This window comes from Neovison vison, chromosome 1 (genome assembly GCF_020171115.1).
Source record: "Neovison vison isolate M4711 chromosome 1, ASM_NN_V1, whole genome shotgun sequence".
Taxonomy (NCBI): domain Eukaryota; kingdom Metazoa; phylum Chordata; class Mammalia; order Carnivora; family Mustelidae; genus Neogale; species Neogale vison.
The window spans coordinates 139,831,330-139,856,076 of record NC_058091.1 but is presented as its reverse complement, the minus strand read 5'-3'; the positions used below and the strand labels follow the sequence as shown (position 1 = coordinate 139,856,076).

Genomic DNA, 24,747 nt, shown 5'->3' with positions numbered 1-24,747 from the left:
TATCCATGTTGGAGGAGAAGAAAAACAAAAAAGGTTGCAGTAGAAGCTAGCCAGGTCTTGTGGAAAATTCAAGAATACCTTTCTGCTTTCTTGCTTACCCTTAGAACCATTCAAAAGAAAAGATTTTATAGATCTGGCAGGGAGACCCTGACTCAGAGTTGTTAGTGGCTGAACTGTGTCCTTCACAAATCCAGATGTTTAAGTCCTAACCCTGGTACTTCAGGACATGTCTGCATTTGGAGGTAAGGTTTTTTTTTTTGTTTTTGTTTTTGTTTTTGTTTTTTAAGATTTTATTTATTTATTTGACAGAGAGATCACAAGCAGGCAGAGAGGCAGGCAGAGGGGTGGGGGAGCAGGCTACACGCTGAGCAGAGAGCCTGATGCAGGGCTCGATCCCAGAACCCTGAGATCATAACCTGAGCAGAAGGCAGAGGCTTAATGCACTGAGCCATCCAGGCACTCCTGGAGGTGAGGTCTTAAAAGAGTTAATTAGGTTAAAATGAGGTCACTAGGGTGGACCCTAACCCAAAAGGACATAGACGTGGATGAGGGAAGATGATGAGAAGACACAGGGAGATGCCCCCCTTCCATAAGCTGAGGAGAGAAGCTTTAGAAGAAATCAACCGCCATCTTGATTTCCCACTTCCAGCTTCCAGAAGTGGGAGAAAGTAAATTTCTATTGTTTAAGCCACCCAGTCTGTGGTACTTCATTCTGGCAGTTCTAGCAAACTAGTGTAAGGGGATAACGGCTCTACAGGAGAGGAGAACAGGTACTCTGAACCCTCAACAGCAAACAAACCTCTCCATGAAACAACCCCCTCCCAAACATTCCCTGCCCAAACACAACTCTTCCCTGTTTGCTTCTTAATGGCTGCCAAAAGTCAGGTTTGAAAGCTCTCCTTGGAATTTCACTTTTTATTGATTTATTACAACATTTTAAAAATTAAGTACACACTACCCCCAACGTGGGGCTCCAACTCACAACTTCAAGATCAACAGCTGCACACTCTATAGAGTGAGCCAGGCAGGTGCCCCTGGAAATCCACTTTGAGAAGGGAAACATTTCCCTCTTCAAGGGCTCCTTTTTAGTCCAAATTCAATACCCGTTTGAAGGTGTGTTATAGGTACTTCCAGAAGGCAGCTGATTTTTATTTATGGCATAACTATTAAAAAGCATTATTCTGATTTTGTCTAACAGTTGGCTAAGTTATGATATTCTTGCTGCAGTGACAATTTTGAGAAAGGCCAGAATATCTGAATCATTGGTGATAACTGGCTTATTGCCTCAAGGGGAAAAATAACCAGAAACACTGTATTTACAATGTTAGATAGATTTATTAAGGCCATCTTCGTTTATCTTCAACTTCCTAAGAACAAACTCTAAGGTCTGAGGAGACAGGGTATTCTGGAAGATATTTTATATTGCTTAGCTGATGAAAGCATCATAAAGACTGAGAAAGTTTTCTTGTGCCTTAGTTTGGGAATTGCTCTAAGAACTGTCCTCATTAAAAAGAAAGAAAACAAAAAAGAAAGAAAGAAAGAAAAGAAAAGGAAAAAAGCCAGGCTCAGAGATCTAAGTACGACGGCTATTTGCACAACCTCGATAAACAGTATAGCTTTAATTCTGTGCCAGTAGATTTCTCCCCTACTTCGAACTAGGCTTACATTCTCCAGCTCATCCTGAACTTTCACAGCTGGAATCAAACACAGAGAGAATATTCGGGTGATGGTGTAGATTTCTGTCAAGGCTGATCATGTGGGGATGTCAGAGGAAATGCAAACAGGAGAGGAGATTAATTAGAGGTATTTCCACCTGTTTGGGGAGTGAGCCTGTATCAGGCACACTTGATAGATACAGGTTGAAAGACAGATGTCAATCAGCACTGCAAAAGGGCTTTCCAATCACAGGAGGAGATACATTTACCAGGCGTCCTGGTTTTGTTTTATTTTTTTTTAAATGGACGTCCTGGCGATGGCCCCTCAGAAACATCTAGCAGTTACTGCGCTGCAAGGAGGACCTCGGAAAGAAAGGAAACCATTTTGCAAGACTCAAAGGAAGAGTAAGTGGAAAGTCTTGCCTGTCCTTCCCCTTGGTTCTCTGGGCTTCCACAGAATGAGAGAACATTTCAAGATTCAATGTCTTTATGACCCTAGTGTCTGCTTTAAGGTTAAAGAATTGAGGGCGCCTGGGTGGCTCAGTGGGTTAAGGTTGAAGAATTGAGACCCATTATCTGCTTCATCTCAGTTTAGCTCCAGAAATAATTGTTTTGCAGAAAGTAAAATTAAAGAGCTTTATCAGCAAGCGCTGGAGAAACTTTACCCAAAAAGGAAAACCAAATTTCCACACATGCTGTTTTGTAAGGGATGGAGTAAACTCTGGGACTTTGACCTCAAAGAAGTGTCACTGAGTGAAAGGAAATAAGCCTGTTTCTGGAATCCAGGGTTTTTATGTGGTTCTACATCAGGTAGAGAATGGATCCATCCATCGTTACTTCTTTTTAAATAATTTTTTTTTGGATTATAAAACATAGAGATGCTGTTTGTGAAACACTGGGGGGAAAAAACCAGATGGGAAAACGTAAGTGACAATAAACATAATTAATTCCACCACATGAAAAAAAGCATGCTAAATGTTTATTTTTTCCTGGTGGATATGCTTATTAGAGATTTCTTCAAAAATAAGAATAATTTACTTTAAAAACACTGGTTATTAAGAACATAAACAAGAGTCCTTGAATTCGAGCAGTTCAATTAAAACAAGCAAGCATTAAAACAAATAAAATCCCATTAATATATATTCTTGGCAAGTACTGTGAGAACTCTGTAATTTTAGAAAGAATGTTTTAAATGTAAATACTATAAAAGCATTACTGTTATGACTCAGGCAAACTCAACAGCATCAAAGAAAAAATTGGATCTTAAATAACTCGAATCCCACTTACATTTAAAATTCAAGAAAACTCACACCAAACAGTAATTCTTAGCCAACCATACTGTCAATTATCAATCATTATTACTGGCTAATGTGTTCTTGTGCAAAGTTTTATCAGCTCGTTCTACATGTGGATGAATTATAGCCTAGAAGATATTTATGGAAAGATATATATCAAAGAGGTAACAAAGATTTTTTAATCAAATTTTATTGGCTTATTCATATATTCTACATTTTTCAATCCATACATGCATTTCTTCTGTGATGAAGGGAAACATTTTAAAACACATTGTCCACTTTTGTACCTTCAGTGATAGAAAAAAATTTTAATAGGGACTATTAAATTGGGGGCGCCTGGGTGGCTCAGTGGGTTAAGCCTCTGCCTTCAGCTCAGGTCATGATCTCAGGCTCTGAGATCAAGTCCCGCATCGGGCTCTCTGCTCAGCAGGGAGCCTGCTTCTCCCTCTCTCTCTGCCTGCCTCTTTGCCTGCTTGTGATCTCTGTCAAATAAATAAATGAAATCTTTTTTTAAAAAAATAGGGACTATTAAATTTACACACATCAGAAAGTATTTAGCCTCTTCCTTCCTAGGAGAAAAGCAGCTTCAGGAAAACATTATCAGAAATTACCAGAATGAATTATGCAGATGAAGAACAGGCAAAAGTTAACCAAACCAGGAACAGTATTTGCTTCTAAAAATATATTTATTTGGGACGTGCTAATAAATGAAGTGATTGTTTTCACCATTTTAAGTTAGGAGCAAGTATTTTTTTCTCAGAATCATCAATTCGGCCTAATCTGCTTTGGTGCAATTACAGACATTTCCTTTCATGTTTCTCTTACATAAAAGTTTCCCACTGTCCAGGAACACTTTGGAGGTTCAAGAATATACCTCATGGAAAGACTTTAGAAATGTCTCTACATTTAGGACAACTTGTCCATTTAAAACATCTGCAAAACTGTCACAGGAGTGAACCTCAATAAACAAAACTCATGAAGCCTGCAAATGTACCCGATGCCATGTTAGCTGTCATTATATTATTGTCATTTGTCATTATATTGCACTATAATGGAATATACTGCATTATATTCCTTAGAAAATATTTTTATATGCTCATAAGGATTTACATTCCACGCGTATATCTCATTTTAGGGTTTGCTAAACTCTCTTTAAAAATATACCTAAGAATCCCAAAGGCTTTTTTGCTTGTATTTCTTAAAAATCATTTTTAAAGAGTAAAGCCATAAAGACTTGGTCTCCTTGGGGGAATGAACTGTTTCGGAGAGTTGCATTGTTCTGATACCTAAGAGAGAAGCTTCCAACGTTTGAAAACTCCTACTTAAATTTTTAATGCGAATCTTTCAACATCCATTATACTCATCAGCACTTTCTTTTTCAGTAGTTTTTTTTAAAAGCAAACAATTTCAGACATACATAATAGCATAGAGGCTAAAAGAAAGGCATCCATGTATATGAAACATAATTTAATATTGCATAGCAGGGAGCCTGGATGGCTGAGTTCGTTAAGCAACTGCCTTCGGCTCAGGTCATGATCCCAGGGTTCTGGGATCGAGACCCATGTTGGGCTCCTTGCTCACCGGGAAATCTGCTTCTCCCTCTCCCCGTGTCCCTGCTCTCTCTCTCCCTTTCTCTCTCTCAAATAAATAAATAAATAAATAAATAAAATCTTTAAAAAAATATTGCATCAGGGTCCAGGATCATCACTATGCTATTCCTTTACTGACATTTGCTGGGGAACAGCTGCAAATACAGAGTTCTGGAGCCCGGGACAAACTACTTAGACTGAACCCCAGGGAAGGCACTGAAGCTTGATGTCAAACTTTCTATTTTTCTCATAAAGGTAGAACAGGGCATTTGAGGTTGCAAATTGCACATTTTTTAAACAGAGGTATAATGGATGTGAAACATCATATTAGTTTCAGGTGTGTAACAATGATGTGATATTTCTGTATATTGCTAAAAAATCGCCCCAAGTCTGGTTCATAACCATCACCATATATAGTTATGAAATATTTTTCTTATGATGAGAGGTTTTAAGATTACTCTCCTAGCAACATTCAAATATGCAATGCAGTATTATTAACTGTAGTCACCATGCTGTTTGTTACATTCTCAGGACTTACTTATAATAGAGCTGGAAGTTTGTATCTTTTAATCCCCTTCACTGGTTTTGCCCCCCTCCTCCCCTCCCCCACTGGCAACTCCCAGTGTGTCTTCTCTATGAGCTTCATGTTTCGGTTTTGTGTGGTTTTTTTTTGTTCTGTTTTGTTTTTGTTTTTTGATTCTACATATAAGTGAGATCATTTGGTATTTCTCTCTCCCTGATTTATTTCACTTAGCATACGGGCTCAAGGTCCATTCATGTTGTTACAAACGTCAGAATTTCATTCCTGTTTATGGCTGAATAATACTCCACTGTATACAGATTTCAATTTGCTCATCTGTCCTGATTGACACTCAGGCCGTTTCCAAGCCTTGACTATTGTAAATAATGCTGCAATGAACACGGGGGTGCAGCTTTCTCTTCATATTAATGTTTTCGTTTCCTTTGGAAAAATACCCAGAAGTGGGATTGCTGGATCATATAGTAATTCTATTTTTAATTTTTTGAGAAACCTCCATACTGTTCAGTGGCTGCACCAATTTACATTCCCACAAATTGGGCATTTTTTAATTAGAATTTTAAAAAAAGATTTTATTTACTTATCTGACACAAGCAGAGGCAGTGACAAACAGAGGGAGAAGCAGACTCCTTGTGGAGCAGGGAGCCCGATGCAGAGCTCCATCCCAGGACCCTGGGATCATGACCTGAACCCAAGGCAGATGCTTAACCAACTGAGCCACCCAGGCGCCCCCAAATTGGGCATTTAAAAAAAAAGATTTTATTTATTTATTTGACAGAGAGAGAGAGAGAGAGATCACAAGCAGGCAGAGAGGCAGCAGAGAGAAAAGGGGAAGCAGGCTCCCTGCTCAGGGAGCCCAATGTGGGGCTTGATCTCAGGACCCTGAGATCATGACCTGAGCCAAAGGCAGAGGCTTAACCCACTGAGCCACCCATGTGCCCCCAAATTGGGCATTTTTAATGTAAAGTTTTTCCTGCCAAAGCATTCAGCAAACCCCTGGCTAACGAGCTTTCTCCAAAGTCATTTTTTTTTTTAACTGTTCAGATAATAATACAAGTAAGAGTTTACACTGTTGTTGCCAATATATTTTTAAATGATATATTTTAACACTCAAAGCCTTATTTATGATTTCAGGGCCACTGACACTGGGCGATAGATACGTTGTCAATCCCCACTTAGAGTTTCTGTCTTTGGCACTGTTCACGCGTGTGAACCTTAGCTCTCATCATCTCTAGTTTCTGTGTGCAGTAGCTGAAGGAGTCTTCACTTTAAAACCTACAACTGATTCATCAGAACAAGAGCACAGTTCTGCTGACATGATATGCGGGCCATAGTTTTCGCTAAGCTCTCAGTTTTGACATGTCTCAGAAGAGGAGCTGCGCCATATGAAAAGCAGAGTTCAGTAGAAATCTCACTGTTTACACAATGACCCACAACAGCTTGTGTCCTTATAATACCTTAGAAATCCTGAATGCCGCTGCAACAGTGGGAGTCAGGAGAGGGAAACAACAGCAAAACAAAACAACCAACCAACCAAAAAACTGTTAACTGTTCCCTCAGGTTGAGATTTATTGTTTTCATTATAGCTGTTCTGATAGGTAGTCTTTCTTTCACTGGTAGCGCAAAAAGAGATCAGTTGAGCCAGAGAAAACACGTCTTTTGCATTTACGCGTGGGTGTGCAGGCTGAAAAACGAACGTGGGATACCCAGGAAGCTCTAGTGTATCTCTCCTGTTCGATCGGATTCGACAAAATGGGTTCCTCGAAAAGGCTGGGTTCATGGCAGGGATGTGGGATTAGCTGCATTATTTGAGATACAGAAAGAAAGTAGAGGGTCAACAATGGGCAATGACATACTAAATCATGGCAGAGAGAAACCAGAAAAACACACTAAGTTGAAAAGCAACAGCCTAAGATGGTTATCCACAACAAGCTTGAGACAGTAGACCGGGAGACCAGGAACGATCTCATCTTGCACTTTGTCATGTTTTCGGCTTATTTTATGGGCCCAGCTGAGAAGATACCAGCTCTTAACCTATCTGGGGAGGCATCACCTGGCTTGTGACAGTGACAACTTTTGTAATCACCTATAATTTTACTGTACAGGATACTGAACATCAATGCTGAACAGCAGATCTCATTTTGTGCTCTACTTAAAAGCACAGGGACTTCACCAACAATCTCTACGGGGTATAAAACCTGGAGAAAATCACCAAAACTGTTAGAATTCACCAGCTTTATAAAATCTAAAATATACGGTGACCAGAAATTCGTTCTTTGAATTGCTAAAAACAAAAACATAAACATACGATACTGTACTGCCATTAGTTTCTCTACCAACATTTGTTGAGCACTGACTATATGCCAACACCATACCACTTGGGTCTACTCTGCCATGATAAATCTCAGTTTTTAAAGTATCTTTTTTTTTTTTTTAAGATTTATTTATTTGACGAGAGAGAGCACTGAGCAGGGAGCCTGATGTGGGGCTCAATCCCAGGACCCTGGGATCATATCCTGATGCGTAACTGACTGAGCCACCCGGGGCCACTAACTCTTAGTTTAAACTACCCAAGCTCTATGTGAAAAATCCTAGCCCAGTCAGCAGCATCTACTGGGTCACTGTCTTCCCCCTGGATAAGCAGCCCATGGTAGAAGGCTGGCCAGATCTCCCTGAGATTGATTTATGCAGAATGTTGCTGAGATGACATAAACCCATCGTTTCCATTACAAACTCAAGAGATGCAAAGTCTTTCAACAACTACCCAGGAAGTCTTAAGGTAACCCATCTGGTAAGTGAACCATTACTGTATCAAGGTACTGATGCTTAGTTCCAATCATTCTTTTTTTTTTTTTTAATTTTTTATTTATTTGACAGAGAGAGAGAGATCACAAGTAGGTAGAGAGGCAGGCAGAGAGAGAGAGGGGAGGAAGCAGGCTCCCTACTGAGCAGAGAGCCCGATGCAGGGCTCGATCCCAGGACCCCAGGATCACGACCCGAGCTGAAGGCAGAGGCTTTAACCCACTGAGCCACCCAGGCGCCCCAGTTCCAATCATTCTTAATTAGAAACCAGCTTTTTCTTTAAGATTAGCACAATCTCTGTAAGATTCTACTGTCTGCTTTTATCAAGAATTATGCTTCCCGCTGGGAATCCAACAGACCACTGGCCCCAGTATGGGGAACAGCTCTGCACCAACAGTGCTTCTTGGTCCAGGGAGATTGGGAGAATTCCACATATGGTATCCCCCTTTGGGCACTTCATGATTCATTCATCTCAGGATACTAAAAGAGGTACTGAAGGAATCTATTTAGCTTTGTTTAACCTGATGTTCCTAAAGCTTTTTTTTTTTTTTTTTTTGCCCACGGAACCTTTGCTCTCCCCCATGCCCTCTTCTAGGGAATCTGATATTCTGTGGGACAGAGCGTGGGAAATCCTGCTCCAGGAAGTCTGGGTGGGAGGCTTCCAGGACTCCCAGAAGTCTGCGGGGCTGCTCACTGGGTATCCACGGTCCCCTCCTCTCCAGTCAGCCTTGCTCATTACCATGGGAACACTTCCCAGGGCATTTAACGGAGGTGAAGAAGCCTCTTCTCCTCATCTCCCTCCCTCACACACACACACACACACACACACACACACACACACTCCGTCTTCAGGAGCTAGAATAATCTCTGGGAGGGCTGTTGATGCAGCGCGCCCCCTCTGCACTGAGCTGCTGTCTTCTACTGCCGTACCCCCCGCCAGGCTTTTTTTGACCAGCCCCATGCCCACTTCTAATCGCTCCCACCAGTCTCATTCCTCTCCCTTCTCCTCATCGTCTTTCTCCCCTGGCCCGTGAAACCATGGTGCACAAAGGCAGACTATTTACAAACAAAAGCATTCTTTTCCTTCTGCAGAGCAAAATGATGGTGAATGACGTTTGCTTCATGTCTCAAGCTGTCTTTTCCTCCCTGTGCTGCCCCACGGCCATGGGAAGCTTCTTGGTATCCAGGACAGGTTTCTGGCTACTTCCAGGTCCAGAGAAGTCCCCGAGCTTTTCCTGATTTAAGGTTTCCTTATACCACACATCTCCTGGGTTCAGTCTTACCCGTGCTTGGAGATTGCTGAGCCTGGTTTTTCACAATGACCCCCAAGGGAAAGTGTGTGAAAGTGTGTGAAGCTAGCATAAAACTATACAGCCAGGATGGCTTTCTATGAAACATATGCAGGAAAACCATTCTTTTCAATTAGCAATAATCGCGCCTCGGATAAACCTCATTGGCTATGATACTGCCACTGCGCAAAGCTAGGAAGACCATTCTTTTACCTTTGACTCAGTTGGAAGGTATAAAGCCCATAGATCTTGACTAGGAGATACGGAGATGATTGTCTTCATTATACTTCTAGAGAGAGTCCCCTTGTTACGTGTTTGTTTCTTCATTTATTCAACAAATGTATGTGCTAGGGCTGGTCAGACATGTCGGGGTGGCGCAACAGATACAACGGACCATATGCAGCAGCGAACGATACAGAGACTTTTCTGTCCCTGCCCTCTTTTGTTCAAGTGGGGTGGGGAAGGAACTGGCTCACAGAATGTTGGAGGCTGACACGTCCCAGGATCTGCAGGATGGGTTGGCAGGCCAGAGGCCCAGAAGGGCTCATGGCAGTGTTCCAGTCAGAAGGCCAGCAGGCTTGAGACAAAGAAGAGCTCATGTTAAGTTTGAGTCCAACGGCAGAGAAAAGCTGATGTCCCAGTTTGAAGGAAGGCAGACAGCGGGAATTCTTCCTTACTCAAGAGAGGGTCACGATTTTTGTTCCATTTAAGCCTTCAACTCGTGGATGGGGCCCACCCACACTAGGGTGCTTTATTCAACCTACTGATTTACATGTTAATCTCATCCAGAAACACCCTCACAGAAACAGCTAGAATAATGTTTGACCGAATATCTGAGCACCCTATGGCCTAGTGAAGCTGACATATACAATTAACCATAACGAGAGGACACGGACAACAGTAAGCCCTGCAGGGGGCAAATACACTCTGTGGGAAGCAGATTTCTGATTAAGGATGATTGGAGAAAGTATCAGTAAGAACAAAGAGTAATAAATGACTAAATTATATAGGATGTTAGGTATTAAAAGCCACTGGGGGAAAAGCTGGAGTCAAGTCAGGGGGATCAGAAATACACGTGAAGATGAGTTTCAGTCTAAAACAGGACGACCGGGGTGCCTGGGTGATTCAGGAGTCAAGTGGCTGCCCTCGGCTCAGGTTAGGATCTCAGGGTCCTGGGATTGGAGCCCCAAGGCCGGCTACTAGTTCACCAGGGAGTCTGCTTCTTCCTCTGCCTGCTGCCCCCCCCCTCCCGACCTTGTGCTTGCTCTCTCTCTCTCTCAAATAAATAAAATCTTTAAAAAATTTTAAAAGAAAATAAAATAGGGCGACCAGAGTTGGTCTCATGAGGAAGGTGACATTTGAATAAATCCTTGTAGGAGTCATCAGCCATGGGGCTGTCTGGGGGAAGCAGATACAACCGTCGCCGGAGGAAACCACCGCTGCGGGGGTCCCAAGGCTGGGATGTGTCTGTGGTGTTCAAGGAACAGCCAGCGGACCCGTGGGGCTGGAAGGAGTGGGAGGAAGGCGTGGGGCAAGAGGTCAAAGAGGAAATAGTGGGGCGCAGGGGAGCAATTCACACAGGCTGTTGAAAGGACTCTGGCTTCTATCTCGAATGAAGTGGAAATCACCACAGAGTTTTTTGATTGGGGGGATGACATGATGTGATTTTTCTTTTCTAAGGATCACTCTGGCCGCTGTGCTGAGAATAGAAGGCCGGAGGGTTGGGGAGGGCGGGAGCAGGGAGATCCTGTTTGCAGCAGTGTGGATGAGGGATGGAAGCAGCTGGGGCCAGGGTGACTGTAGGGGAGACTGTGAGAACTAGATTCCGGGAGGGATGTGGGCTGCCCGAGCACAGAAGGAGTCAAGAATAACTCCTTGGTTTTTGACCTGAGCAACTAGGATGACGTGGTCACTTGAGAAGCAGACACTGAGAAGGAAAAGATGTTGGGAGGGAGACCCGAAGTTCAAATCTGACACACTGTTGAGTCTACCCTTAACCATGCTTTCCCAGGGGCCACAATTCACTGATATGGTTTGCAAAGTGGCTCTTGATGTCCTTAACTCTTCTCCTCACTCCCAAGCTCGATCCCCTTTTGCTTTCCATTCTTCAACTTGCCTTTGGTTGGAAGCATGTCCTTCCATCTCAGGTCAGGGCAACACAGGGTATAACGGTGTTGCTGCTCAGAAATAAGGATGGTGCCCTTGGTTCACAATCAGCAGGAGGTGAGCTCTGTGCCATTTCTCTCGTGGAGATGGCTTGTCTGAGTCATCCACTCTGACCAGCAGCAAATGTTTGTGACACAATTAGCCTGGATAATGGGTACACTCTGTGGTTGGTGGAAAGATTATTAATTTCCAAGGTCAATTACTCATTACATCCTGAAACTAGTTGGCCCACAGAGAGATTAAACCTTTGGGCTTAGCTGCATCTATACCGTATTTTATTTATTTATTTAAAATTTTATTTTTTTTATTTTTTTGTTTTTTTATTTATTTACTTGACAGAGATCACAAGCAGGCAGAGAGTCAGGCAGAGAGAGAGGAGGAAGCAGGCTCCCTGCTGAGCAGAAAGCCCGATCTGGGGCTCGATCCCAGGACCCTGGGATCATGACCTGAGCCAAAGGCAGAGGCTTTAACCCACTGAGCCACCCAGGCACCCCTGTACTGTATTTTAACTAATCAGAGTCATGGATGGAGACCTACTGTTAAATATGGCTGATTTGGGGGCAGACCCAATCATGTTGTAGGAGTGTGTGCTGATGATCTAGCTTGCTTTTTTTTTTTTAAGATTTTATTTTTAAGTAGTCTCAACACCCAACATGGGGCTTGATCTCACAACCCTGAGATCAACAGGTGCACCCTCGACCGACTGAGCCAGCCAGGCGCCCCTCACACTTTGATGCCACAGCGCTCGTCACATTATGAATGAACAGACAAATTAATGCTGAAGTAATAAGTAAAAACGAACCTTCTGAGACGTGAGATGTGATCTGGATAGTAGAAATAAACATATCTACCTAAGGTGGCAATAGTTTATCCTATTTTGATATGTTTTTTTAATTCATAAGTGAACAAAATTATCAGATATTTTCTTTCATGTCTTCTTCCTCTTTTTCTTGCATAGCATCCATCTTGACCTTATCAAGCTTTTTTGTCCTTATTATCCATTAAAATATATCTCAAGTAGGGGCGCCTGGGTGGCTCAGTGGGTTAAGCCGCTGCCTTCAGCTCGGGTCATGATCTCAGGGTCCTGGGATCGAGCCCCACATCGGGCTCTCTGCTCAGCAGGGAGCCTGCTTCCCCCCCCCCCTCTGTTTGCCTCTCTGCCTACTTGTGATCTCTGTCAAATAAATAAATAAAATCTTAAAAAATATATATATGTATCTCAAGCCCCCGATAAGGGCCAGTTATAATCCTAGCTATTCGGAATACATTAGTGGACAAGAAAGACTTCCTCTAGGTTTGTAAGTAGTAAACTGGGCTCCTGGGTTGGTTAAGTGACTGCCTTCGGCTCGGGTCATGATCCTGGAGTCCAGGGATCGAGTCCCACGTCAGGCTCCCTGCTCAGCGGGGAGTCTGCTTCTCCCTCTGACCTCTCCCCTCTCATGCTCATTCTCTCTCTCTCAAATAAATAAATAAAATCTTAAAAAAAAGTGGTAAACTGATCATAAAAATACACGTAATCAACACATCATACTATGAAAAAAAGGAATAAAGCAGTAAAAAGGAATGGGGTTGGTGCTGGGGAGTTTTATTAACGTAAAAAGGCTTGGGTGAGAATATTTGGCTGATTGAAATATATGACCGAGAATCGGGTTAATTCTGCTTGTTCTAGTCAGTTGCTCACAAGGTAGCAGCCGATCAGCGTGGAATATGAAACATCAGTGAGGAGAAAACAGGAACTGGAAGGGATCAAAGTTGCCACTACCACCCCCACACTCCACCCGACTGGCTAACCTGACTTCAGCTGCTCGTAAGCTACACTCATAAGCTACCGTTCACTTTCAATGCCAGACACCCTTGACCTTGGCACGCAGTAGAGGACAGCACGCTTGCTACTGACGAGTATTACAGAATAGAATATGCGAGTTATAGTCCCACTTGCTTGACCACCTTGTGTTAACACTAGTGTGTTACCAATCGTCATCATTTTCATTATTGAAGTACATTTGGTCAGCTCTGGGCCCTTCTGACTTCAGTCCGTAGCATTACTTTATCATGTTAAATATACTCAGGGTTTTTTTTTTTTTTTTTTTTTTTGGCGACCCCCAACATGCAAAATTAAAATGTGAATACATGTATCCTTACCACTGGGCAACATCATAAGATGTTGGTACACTTACAGAGAGGGAAAACATGCAAACATTTCCCTTGGTTGGTTTTAGGAGATTTCTCTTTCCAACATCACACGTTCCCACTGCAAACTACAAAACGCAATTTCTGCAAATGAAAGGTTCTTTCTTTGGGATATTTTTTTCCTTCCTGCACATTCAATGCTCCTTCTAGAATAAAGATAGGGACAGGCTGAAGCCAAGAGCAGCTGAGCTAGACAGCCAATGGGACTTGTTCCTCCTCATCAGGAGGCCATGTTAGGAAGCCCACGAAAGTCTGCCTAAGACCTTGGTGGTGAGCATCATCTGGAAACCAGTTTCAGGGGGACAAAGACCACGACTTATTGATTGCCTCCTATCGATTAGGCACTGTACTCTGCATTCCACCTCTCATTTAAAAAACACCACAAAAACTTGGAAAAGCTGCCATGATTATTCCTGTTTTATGAACGAGGGAATAAGGTCAATAAATACTTAGCGACTCGCTCACAGTCACCTGGCTAGAAGTGGGATCTGAACACAGATATATATGGCGCTCAAAGCTTGTCATTAGGCATAACAAAAAAAGCACTGACTTTGGAGCTGAACACATCTGGGTTTAAACCGCATCTTTCACACCAGTTGGGGTTAACTCCCCTCTGTGAGCCCCAGAATTCTTCTAGGAAAGGAGTAAGAAAGACTCATCCATGAAGCTCTGATGACGCCCATATAAGACAGTGTGTGTAGAACATCGGACAGACCAAAGAAGCCGAAACACGGGAGCTGCTGCCATTTTCACAGTCATCTGAACATTTTTACGGACTTCAGACACCGAAGAAACGGTAGGTCACTGATGGCCCCACAGGATGGTGTGGCTCCGTTAAACTGCCCACAAGAACAGGCCCCCTGGATGGGGTCTTCTCTTCTGGAGCCTCCCATGCAACTGACTCTTGTGCGCCTGGTACCGACTCCACACGCTGGAGCACAGATGGGGCACCCTGACAATCTCGGGAGCACGGAGGAACAGTCGTTGGGAGAAACCACCCAAGCTCAATGCCAGGCGTGACCATACCACCTCTCAGCGGTTGATGCCACGCCAGACTCTGAGAACTCCCTGCTGTCAGCGCTGACGGGTCGTTACTGTCTTGCTGATTCTCTTTGAGATGATTTCTCTCATGGCCTTCGGTTTTATAAATTTTAGAATTAATGTCATTTCTAAGCTTTCTGGCGTCTGTGTTTTCCTGTGTTTGCAAGAGCGGGCCACGGGCAGAGGATGGAGGTCCGCCTCCAGGGGCTGAAGGCCCCGTTTGCTTCGGATCCATCGGACAGTGGAGTTCCCACATGCCGCTGGCACCAGAGTCAGTCTTGGATTTTAGTCCTGACTCCGCCCCTTCTTAAGCCAGTCGCCTCAGAGAGCAGATGTGAAGCCACAGGTGCTGCAGTCATTAAGGCCTTCCTCCTGACACTTCTGGAAGGTATAATTTGAGACCAACTGCACTAACTCGGAGTGCAAACTCCAATGACCAACAAGAGCTACTCTTTAGTGAGATGCCACCTAGCGACCCGTACTATGGCTTCTGCCTTGATAGAGGCTCATTCTCGTAATGACTGTTTGTTTTTTTTTTTTAAAGATTTTATTTATTTATTTGACAGAGAGAAATCACAAGTAGGCAAAGAGGCAGGCAGAGAGAGAGAGAGGGAGGAAGGCTTCCTGCTGAGCAGAGAGCCCGATGCGGGCCTCGATCCCAGGACCCTGAGATCATGACCTGAGCCGAAGGCAGCGGCTTAACCCACTGAGCCACCCAGGCGCCCTCGTAATGACTTTGAAGCGAAGTACTATTATCCCATGTTTCAGCAGACAAGACTGAGACCGAGGCACACTTCGTATTTTATCTCTGAAGTTAATGTTGGCCCGTATCAAGAATGATTTTTAAAAAAGGGAATGAAATTCACTGAACAGTTACCAGTAATTGCCTCAATGACCACATTCCCACCACCGTACTGTTAACAGCGGTGAGACGGTGCCTTGAATGCACAGTTACACGCAGTGAGATGTGGTCCATGGTGGGGTTGGGGAGGAGTGGGTCTGAGGCAGGTGGGGGGCAGGTGGGACAATCCAGAAGGGCCATGTTTGCTTATTCTTTAAGAATGAGAAGAGGGGCACCTGGGTGGCTCAGTGGGTTAAAGCCTCTGCCTTCGGCTCAGGTCCTGGGATCTCAGGGTCCTGGGATCTCAGGGTCCTGGGATCAAGCCCCGTATGGGGCTTTCTGCTCAGCATGGAGCCTGCTTCCTCCTCTCTCTCTCTGCCTGCCTCTCTGCCTACTTGTGATCTCTCTCTGTCAAATAAATAAATAAATAAATCTTAAAAAAAAAAAGAGAGAATGAGAAGAAATGGGAGGGGTGAGGGGTGAAGGCATTCTAAAACAAAACAACCCCTCCCCAAAACCAAAAACAGAGGCATTCAAAGTCACAGTGTGTAGAGAACAGCAAATCTTCCAGGGTGGCATGGAACATGAATCGGGTGGGGGAGTTGGGGTGATGAGGCTGTCCAGCTACACAAGGAGGGATCTGCTCCATGGGGTGCTGAGAAACGCGGATTTTGTGAGGATCCTTGGGAGGATTTTAGGCAGAGCAGGGCCCCAACAGGAAGCTTGGAATAACCGACCTGACAGGGAGGAGAGGTTCAGAGCAAGACTGGGGGTGGTGAGGGCAGAGCCAAGGCAGACGCAGCACGGCCAGTAGGGGGCGCTTATAAGGTATTGATAAGGGAGGGAGGAAGGCAGGAGCTGGGGCCACCAGGAGAAGGGGACACATCTGAGACGAATGTCAGACAGGATGGATTCTGTCTCTTTTCTGCCATGTCGGAAGCAGCCGGCACACAGTAGGCGCTCAATCACTGAGCTGACGGATGAGATGAAACGAGAAGTAGGGCCAGAGGGAGAATGGAGGCTTCCGAGGCTCCCTCCTGGGGATGCTATTTAAAACCGCAGCTGCCTCCAGCTGATCAAATCAAGGGAAACTGCTGGATCCCATGAGCACCAAAGACACGGCACCCTCTGTCCGCAGCAGCGCATCCTGCAAGCCAGGCGTGACCATGACAATATGGCCCACAAGGACTTCCAGACACGCTGGGCTTTCTGCACGACCCGGAATGAGAATTCGAGCCCATCTTGCCTGACCAAAGGCGCAGAGTGACTTCAGCTAGCCTCTGGGTTATGGTCAAGTTGATAAGGGAAAATATTTTTAGATTCCCGAGCCTTTCATCTTCCCATGTGATGGAATTTGGGATCTTTTTTTTTTTTCTTTTTTAAGATTTTATTTATTTATTAGAGAGAGAGAGCGAGAGAGAGCAAGAGCACAAGCGGAGGGGGAGGGGCAGAAGGAAAGGGAGAAACAGACTCCCCGCTGAACAGGGACCCTGACTCAGGGCTCGATCCCAGGACCCTGGGGTCGTGACCTGAGCTGAAGGCAGATGTTCAACTGCCTGAGGCCCCCAGGTACCCCCTCAATTAGGGATCTTTTATAAGCAGTCTATAGTGTTTTTATGATATCCTTGGCCATGCTCAAATATTATGTTATTTACTTAGATTTCTCACCTGAAGAAATTTAAATTACAAACACTCACACATTCCTAGAGTTTTACTTCTTATTGTTTTGTAGGGGTTTTTTTTTGTTTGTTTGTTTTTGTTTTTTTGTTTTTTTTTTCCTTCTTAGAACATGTTTGGCCATAAACATGGCACACTGCTGTAAGATGAGGAATTTTATGTTCTCAGAACTGGCACGCCCCATTTATACTCCCTCACTCTGTGGGCAGTGTGGCACTGTGGATGGTGGCAAGATGCAGAGCTCACCCTCCCCCATCCCTTCTTCCTTTCTCCTTCTTTATTGCCAGAAGCCCTGCACTACAGCAGAAGAGCCTGTCATGGAAGTGGGGTTTGTGGGCTACTTCAATTGAAGGTTCTAGAAGTCTCCGGTTCCTGACATTGAAGAGAAAGAGCATTTGGAACAGGGAATAGGAGGCAAGACTGGGGAGACATGGCTGTCTCCTACTGTTCTTTCAAAATACATATGCTTTTTGGAAAAGTATGACTTTGTTAATAATTATTAGCCCCTTGGGGCATCCGGGTGGGTCAGTCGGGGAAGCATCTGACTCTTGATTTCGGCTCAGGTCAAGATCTCAGGGTCCTGAGATCAAGCCCCGAGTCGAGCTCTACTGTTCAGCAAGGCGTTGGCTTGAGATTCTTGCAAATAAATAAAAGATTTTTAAAATGTAATCATTAACCCTTTTAGTGATCAATTAGCCCTTTTTCAGGGTTCCTGGAAATCAACCAAGAGCAATAAAAGGGTTGACAAGAAGAGAGGACAAGCAGACGGGAGGTGGGAGCTTGCCTGGCGGGAAAAGGGTAACGATGATGGTTGCTGAGAGAGTGAGACCCACACTCACTGTTCCCGCTGTACCCGGGGCTAGCCCTGGGCCCAGTTCTCAGGACTAGCTCCCTTGCTGTCTTGGGCCAGAGTGTCCCTGGCTATTAAGCCTGGCTGGGGGAAGCTGGTGGCACTGGTGACCAGAAACCTGTGCCCTAGGCTGGTAAAAGCCTCATCGATCACTGCAGGTCTCTGGCAAGTTCTGTGATAGGACATCTTTGGGCTCTGGTGTCTCCATCTGTGGATGGTGTGTAACATGACTGTGCATGTGCTCCGGCGGGACATTATACAAACTAAGAGGTGATAAAAGCATTCTGAGATCCTTGAATTGAAAGGTTCTTTCTCCACAGCCACATAGCACGCCATCAGTATTTATGCTGTTTATATTAGGACTGGGGAAGGGGAGTTCCTCAGGACTGGGAAATCTGTGTATTTTACTATTTCTATTTGCTGTTCTACTTCTCTCCAACTCTTTCCCTGCTGAACTCCTCCACAAAACGGGTACTGTCCCTGCTGTATCTGCACTCTCACGGTGAGCAGAGATATGGGACAATAGCATTTGGTCTTGCATTTTGGATTCATTTAGAAGAATCTTCACACTAGAAAATCAGAAAGAATGATTTTCAAAGGCAGTGAAAGAAAGCTGGTTTTGGTTAAGAACCTTGTGTGTCCTGGGGCACCGGGGTGGCTTAGCTGGTTAACAGTCCTACTCATGAGGGGACCTGGGTGGCTCAGTCTGTTAGGCGTCTGCCTTCAGCTCAGGTCATGATCCCAGCGTCCTGGGATCGAGTCCCGCATCGGGTTCCCAGCTCAGCAGGGAGTCTGTTTCTCCCTCTGTCTTCTCTCCTCTGCTCATGCTCATGCTCTTTCTCTCTCTCTAAAATAAATAAAACCTTAAAAAAAAACAAACTAACAGTCTGACTCATCATCTCAGCTCAGGTCTGAATCTCGGGGTCATGAGTTCAAGCCCCACACTGGGCTCCACGCTAGACATGGAGCCTATTAAAAAAAAATGTCCAAGCAAAGAAACAAACAAAAAAAGAACAGTCTGTGTCCAGAGAAACAATGGGGACGTGGATCCCGAGACAATGACATATTCTTCCTTCCCCTGTACTAGGGAAAACCCCAGGCGTCTACAGGCAGCTGGGGTCGTCTCAGAACCACTTGCCTACTGAGTTTTCTGACTCAAAAGACAATTCTCTGGTATTGTTACGGTCAGACCTCCTGGTCAGGCACCTGTGTGTTGCATGCGCGGGACCTAGTTGCCCATAACGCTACCCCCACACGTGACAGATACTTAAAACACACACCCTCAGCCCCATATGTATTCTGTTCAGTTTTCCCATTGGTAAAGCACCTGGGAACATGTTAGATTCAGATAAAAAGCAAGGTGTTTACAAACTAGTAAAGAAATATGATATTTATCCTGTCAGCTGAAATGAGCCTGACAGATGTATTTTTGGTTAAAATTAAAATTGTGAGCCGGATCACATTACCCCCGGCGAGGCCGCCAGATGCACAGTGTGTGTCTGACAAAGAGGCAGCCCGTGGTCATTTGAGCCAGGCAGAGGGTTCCAACAATTCAGACAGAGGGAGCTCATTACCAGGGCTTGCCTGAGAGGGAGGGGTCGAATGCATGGGAGCCGACTCTTGGACGTGGTACAGAAAGGATTCTCTTCTACCGTTCCCTGCCCACCAACATCTTCACTGTCAGGGCAGAGTTCTGGGAAGAAAACAAATGCATCATCCTCTTGGATCTGGGTTTGCAAAAATGGTTCTTGTCTCGGACTAGCAGACGATATATGTCCCCAGGGACATAAACATGGAAACGGTCAGTTCCTCCTACTGGACTCACGAGACTTCTCTTCCCACAACTCCAAATAAGAGTGACTTGTATGTGTCCGGATGGCACAGAGGGGAGACACAGGAGAGAACCCAGAGGGTGACAGTCTAGGGCAAGTGCCACTGGTTCTTTCCAGGGTCCCCTTGTCCATAGTTAATGAGCCTGAGCGTGGCCCACTTCTCTTACTGACCAATGAGCTGGTGGTTCCTGAAACATGAAATGTATGGGAAAGACCTCTAACCTGCTTGGAGGGGTGGCCTTCCTGAGGGCTTCGAGCTCCAGGGGCAAGAGCTGGGGATGTGACAAAGGCTATATCAGAGGGCCCCAGCGTTCCACGCAGGCTTGAATTTCCATCTTTCCATGCCCTCCCATTACGGAGTAGTATTTGGTTCTTCCACACAGAGGCCCAAGCCTAACCATATCCATTGTAATGATGAATCCCAGTCAAACTGGATCTTTTATCTCTGCTTATCTGCACTCCACGGAGCTGGTCTGCTGTGGGCTGTGTCTCCGCAGGGTGTGGCCCCCCGCACAGCAGCAGGCTCTTTCTGCACATTTCCAAGTGTGTACACATGACATCTTAGAGGAGTCACAAAGATTCTTACAGAACCGTCCAGAAAAATTAGAAAAGAGGGGCGCCTGGGTGGCTCAGTGGGTTAAAGCCTCTGCCTTCGGCTCAGGTCATGATCTCAGGGTCCTGGGATCGAGTCCCGCATCGGGTTCTCTGCTCAGCAGGGAGCCTGCTTCCTCCTTTCTCTCTTTCTGCCTGCCTCTCTGCCTCCTTGTGATCTCTGGCTGTCAAGTAAATAAAAAAATAAATAAAATCTTTAAAAAAAAAAAAAGAAAATTAGAAAAGAAACCATGGAGGGGGAAAAAAAAAATGAAAGAGCTGCTTACTAAGTACCCTGCACTCTCAACAAGGAATTTTGGGGATGGTAGCATCCCCCCACCCCAATAAAAAGATTTAAAATAGAGAAACAAGACACTGCAATATAACGGGCTTCATAAATAATAGGTAAGTCAAACAGATAGAATTCACCGATTAGCAGCCTGAGTCCTACATAACAATTTAAAGGGGGACCTGGGGCCATTCACCTAAAGAAGTCTGAGTGAGCCAATGACAACAGCTACCGAGAGGCAGAAGATACAGTTATCACTACAAAGGAATCAGGAGCGATACGAAGCTCGGCAAAACTTGGAAATATTATAGGGCGCCTGGGTGGCTCAGTGGGTTAAGCCGCTGCCTTCGGCTCAGGTCATGATCTCAGGGTCCTGGGATCGAGGCCCGCATCGGGCTCTCTGCTCAGCAGGGAGCCTGCTTCCTCCTCTCTCTCTCTCTCTACCTGCCTCTCTGCCTACTTGTGATCTCTCTCTGTCAAATAAATAAATAAAATCTTTAAAAAAAAAAAAACTTGGAAATATTATAAATGAATAAAAACCCAAAGAGGAGCACTGGTACAGCCCCGGTGATGAGTGTTATTACCTTACATGCCGGAATAATGGGCCCACGCTACGGCTGCATTACACAGATGGCAACAAGGGAGCCGCACCTACCAACCTGGTGTTAACCACTGAACCGTCTCCCCTACATTCAGATGTTGAAGTCCTAACCATGAGTACCACCGCACATGACCGTATCTGGAAGCAGCGGTGTTGCTGATGTAACTGGTTAAGATGAGGTCACATTGGAGCAGGGTGGGCTCCTAATCCGTTCTGACTGGGGTCCTCATGAGAAGGGGAAATTTGGATACTGGGAGACACACATTCTGGGAGAATGCCATGTGAACACGAAGACATCGAGGGGATGTGTCGACTAGCAAAGGACGACCAGGTCGCCGGCGAATCACTGCAAGCCAGGACAGAGGTCTGGAGAAGACCCTTCCCTAGTGTGGCTCTGCCGACATCTTGATTCTGGACTTCTAGCCTCCAGGACTGTGAGACAATAAATTTCTGCTCTTTAACCCACTCGGTCTGTGGTATTTGTTACGGCTGCCCTAGCCGACTCACACCTAGAAGATCGGAGAGAGAATTTCAAGCTTTGAAGAACAGGCCCACAGTGGAGTCAGGAGAGGATGGAATGAGCACAAAATTAGGAACAGAGATAACAAAATTTCCTGACTGGAAACAGACCTTTGGCATGGATAGGATGAGAATCCAGACAGATCTGCTCAGTCGTGAGTGACCTGCTGTGCCCAAATTCCCCTTCACAGGCTTGCCTATCACTTAAAAAATATATGAAGACGAAGGCAAAGTATCAGAGTGACCACAAATAAGGAAATTAGTACTTAATGCTGTAAGGATAACAAGCAATTCGATTTCCCTCCTTAGACTTTGGGAGAGAATAGACCTGGGTGGAGAAACTATGACAAAGCCGAGAAAAAATACTTGACCAGGGTCACCTTGCTCTTTGAGGGCAGAGTAGAATATTTTAAGATTTCGTGGACTTGAAACAATTGGTCACCTAAAAATAGAAACAGTGGGTCACAAAGACTCATACCCATTATGTCACTGCAGGGGATAATTAAGGCTAGACAGAGATTTAAAGATCTCTTTGAGAAACAAATGAACTGGAGTATTAAGCAAGGATTAATTAATACTCCTTTCACTAATAATGAAAACATTTGGTAAGTTAGCAAATACATTCTTGGAGCAATCAGGTATTAGCAGAACCTCAAAAGGATCTCAGATAATAGCTACAAAGTAGGAGGGGGAACAAAAAGTCTCCTTCTGATTCCTAAAAGGGAATCAAAGTTTATTTAGTTAATAGTAGAAATAAATAGAAGCAATTAAAATGGTTTCTCTGAAATTCATTAATGTTAAGATGTTCACAAACAGACCACTTAAGGTTAGCCTTTGGCCGAGCTCAAAAAGAAACAAAGAATGTAAAATCCATGACAGAAAACGAAGCAATGAAAAGAGAAAGCAGTAAATGACCACAACAAAAGACAAAGTGACTTGGGCTTAAGGATACATCCTGTCTCAAAGATAAATATGAACAGCCTGAACTTGCTTATAAAAACAAAAAAGTAGTTGACGAGATAAAAAAAAATAAAATTGAGCAATCTGTTGCTGAAAAGAAATATATTTAGCACCAAGTCATTTTGATCAATGGGGTGCGGGGGGGATGGTCTGAGATTTAACCCACTTAACCACAAGAGCAGAGATACTCTGGGCTTTTCCATTCGTTAGATGCAGTTTCACACACTCAAATCCTGCCTATCTTGCAAGACTGGGTCCAAAGGCCCCTTCTCCATGACCCCACCCTTAGGCAGTGCTCAAGTCTGCTACTGAGGGGCCCCATCAGCTCAGCATTGATTACAGCGCATCACATCAGACGGATCTTTGGCTTTCACGAGACCTTGAGCTCCTGGAGAAAGACACTCTTGGTGTCTCTAAGCAGAGCTAGTCAAATGATGGAAACATAAATGAATCAGGAAGAGAAAGATGGACTTTTGGGCTTCTCATTGCTTTAACACAGACATAAAAGTACACTGTTCTGGAGAATTTTGGTTTCCCAGTGTGATGGGGGTATTACATTTGTTCAGGAAAAGGGCTTGGGGAGGGGAGGGGACTCAGATGCTGAAACAGTCAGTTGCAAGGGGCCCCGAATGAGTCCTATGGGGTTGACTGCAATCTATGGGATTGACTATTTCTTTCCTGCGTGTTGGCTTTGTCACAGTACCTACAATGACAGAGTGGGGCACAGACAGGGAGACTAGCTAGGCCAGTCCATTCCTATAGTGTGTGTCAGTGAGCAACGGCATTTCTCTCCTCTGTCCTTTATTCACAACTGTTTAAAGAGCAAGCTTGGAATACATTTATTTTTATTTTTATTTTTTTTTTAAAGATTTTATTTATTTATTTGACAGAGAGAGATCACAAGTAGGCAGAGAGGCAGGCAGAGAGAGAGAGAGAAGGAAGCAGGCTCCCCGCTGAGCAGAGAGCCCGATGCGGGACTCGATCCCAGGACCCTGAGATCATGACCTGAGCCGAAGGCAGCGGCTTAACCCACTGAGCCACCCAGGCACCCTGGAATACATTTATATTAAAATTTTTAAATCCTCTTCTCTGCACCTGCACCACCTCCCCCCTCCCCACCCTCCCATCCTTTCTTCCTCTCTGCACTGGGGTAATGGGAAAGGAGCAAAGGTTTCAGATCCTGTAGACTCTTGTGGTCAGGGTATTGTCATTGGGTAGATGTGGGGGCTGAAGGAAAAGGAGAAGAGTCCAAAGAGCTAGGAATTTCGAGTTCAAGCGACAGATGGTTCATGGTTCTATCATTTGAGAGAAAGAACTGCAGAGGGGCACAGTTTGGTTAAAGTGTGTATGTGTGGTTCTGGACTGGGCGCACTGAGGTCCACATGCAGCATCCAGGCCTGGAGCTAAGGATTAAGGATTAAGGGCCTGAGTCTGGAGGTGCCAAGTCTGATACCATTACCACAGGGGTGATGGGTACCACCATGGAAACTGACAATACTGATCAGGGCAAGAGTAGGTTCTAGAAAATCCTCTTCTGATGATGAAGAATGAAATCTTGTGGGAATACACGCAATTCAGAGGTAGAGTTAGAAAGAGAAGTCAGAAAAGAACTTAAACAAAGTAGACAACTTACAAAGAATGGAGTTTCATCTGCGAGGGAAGAAAGTACTTTGAGGAGGGTGATGGCCAGTGGTAAAATTTCCTTCAGGAAGTTGAATGGACTGAAGACAATCAGGAAGATACCAGGGCACTGAGAGTCTTTTTTTGGTAAAATGATAAGGAGGGAAGACAGATGACAGGAGACTGAAGAGTGACAGGGAAGTGAGGACACGAAATCAGGGAGCACAGAGTTCCTAAGAAGTTTGGCGACGAAGGGAAGGAAAGAGATGGTTTAGGTGGTCAAGGATTTTGGCAGGTTTTTTTGTTTGCTTGTTTTAAAGGAGAAAGAATCCTGATTTGATTTGTAGACCAAACAGAAGGAGCCAGTAGGGAGAAGAAGGGAATGACTGATTAGATAAGCTT

General features: G+C 44.7%; 1 protein-coding gene and 1 pseudogene across 1 annotated transcript in view; both read right to left on the bottom strand.

Moving 5' to 3' along the window:
* Nucleotides 1-24,747, bottom strand: part of CAP2 (cyclase associated actin cytoskeleton regulatory protein 2) — a 138,904-nt gene that overhangs the window by 40,646 nt on the left and 73,511 nt on the right. The window lies entirely within an intron of this gene.
* On the bottom strand, nt 9,239-9,362 carry LOC122897379 (annotated as a pseudogene).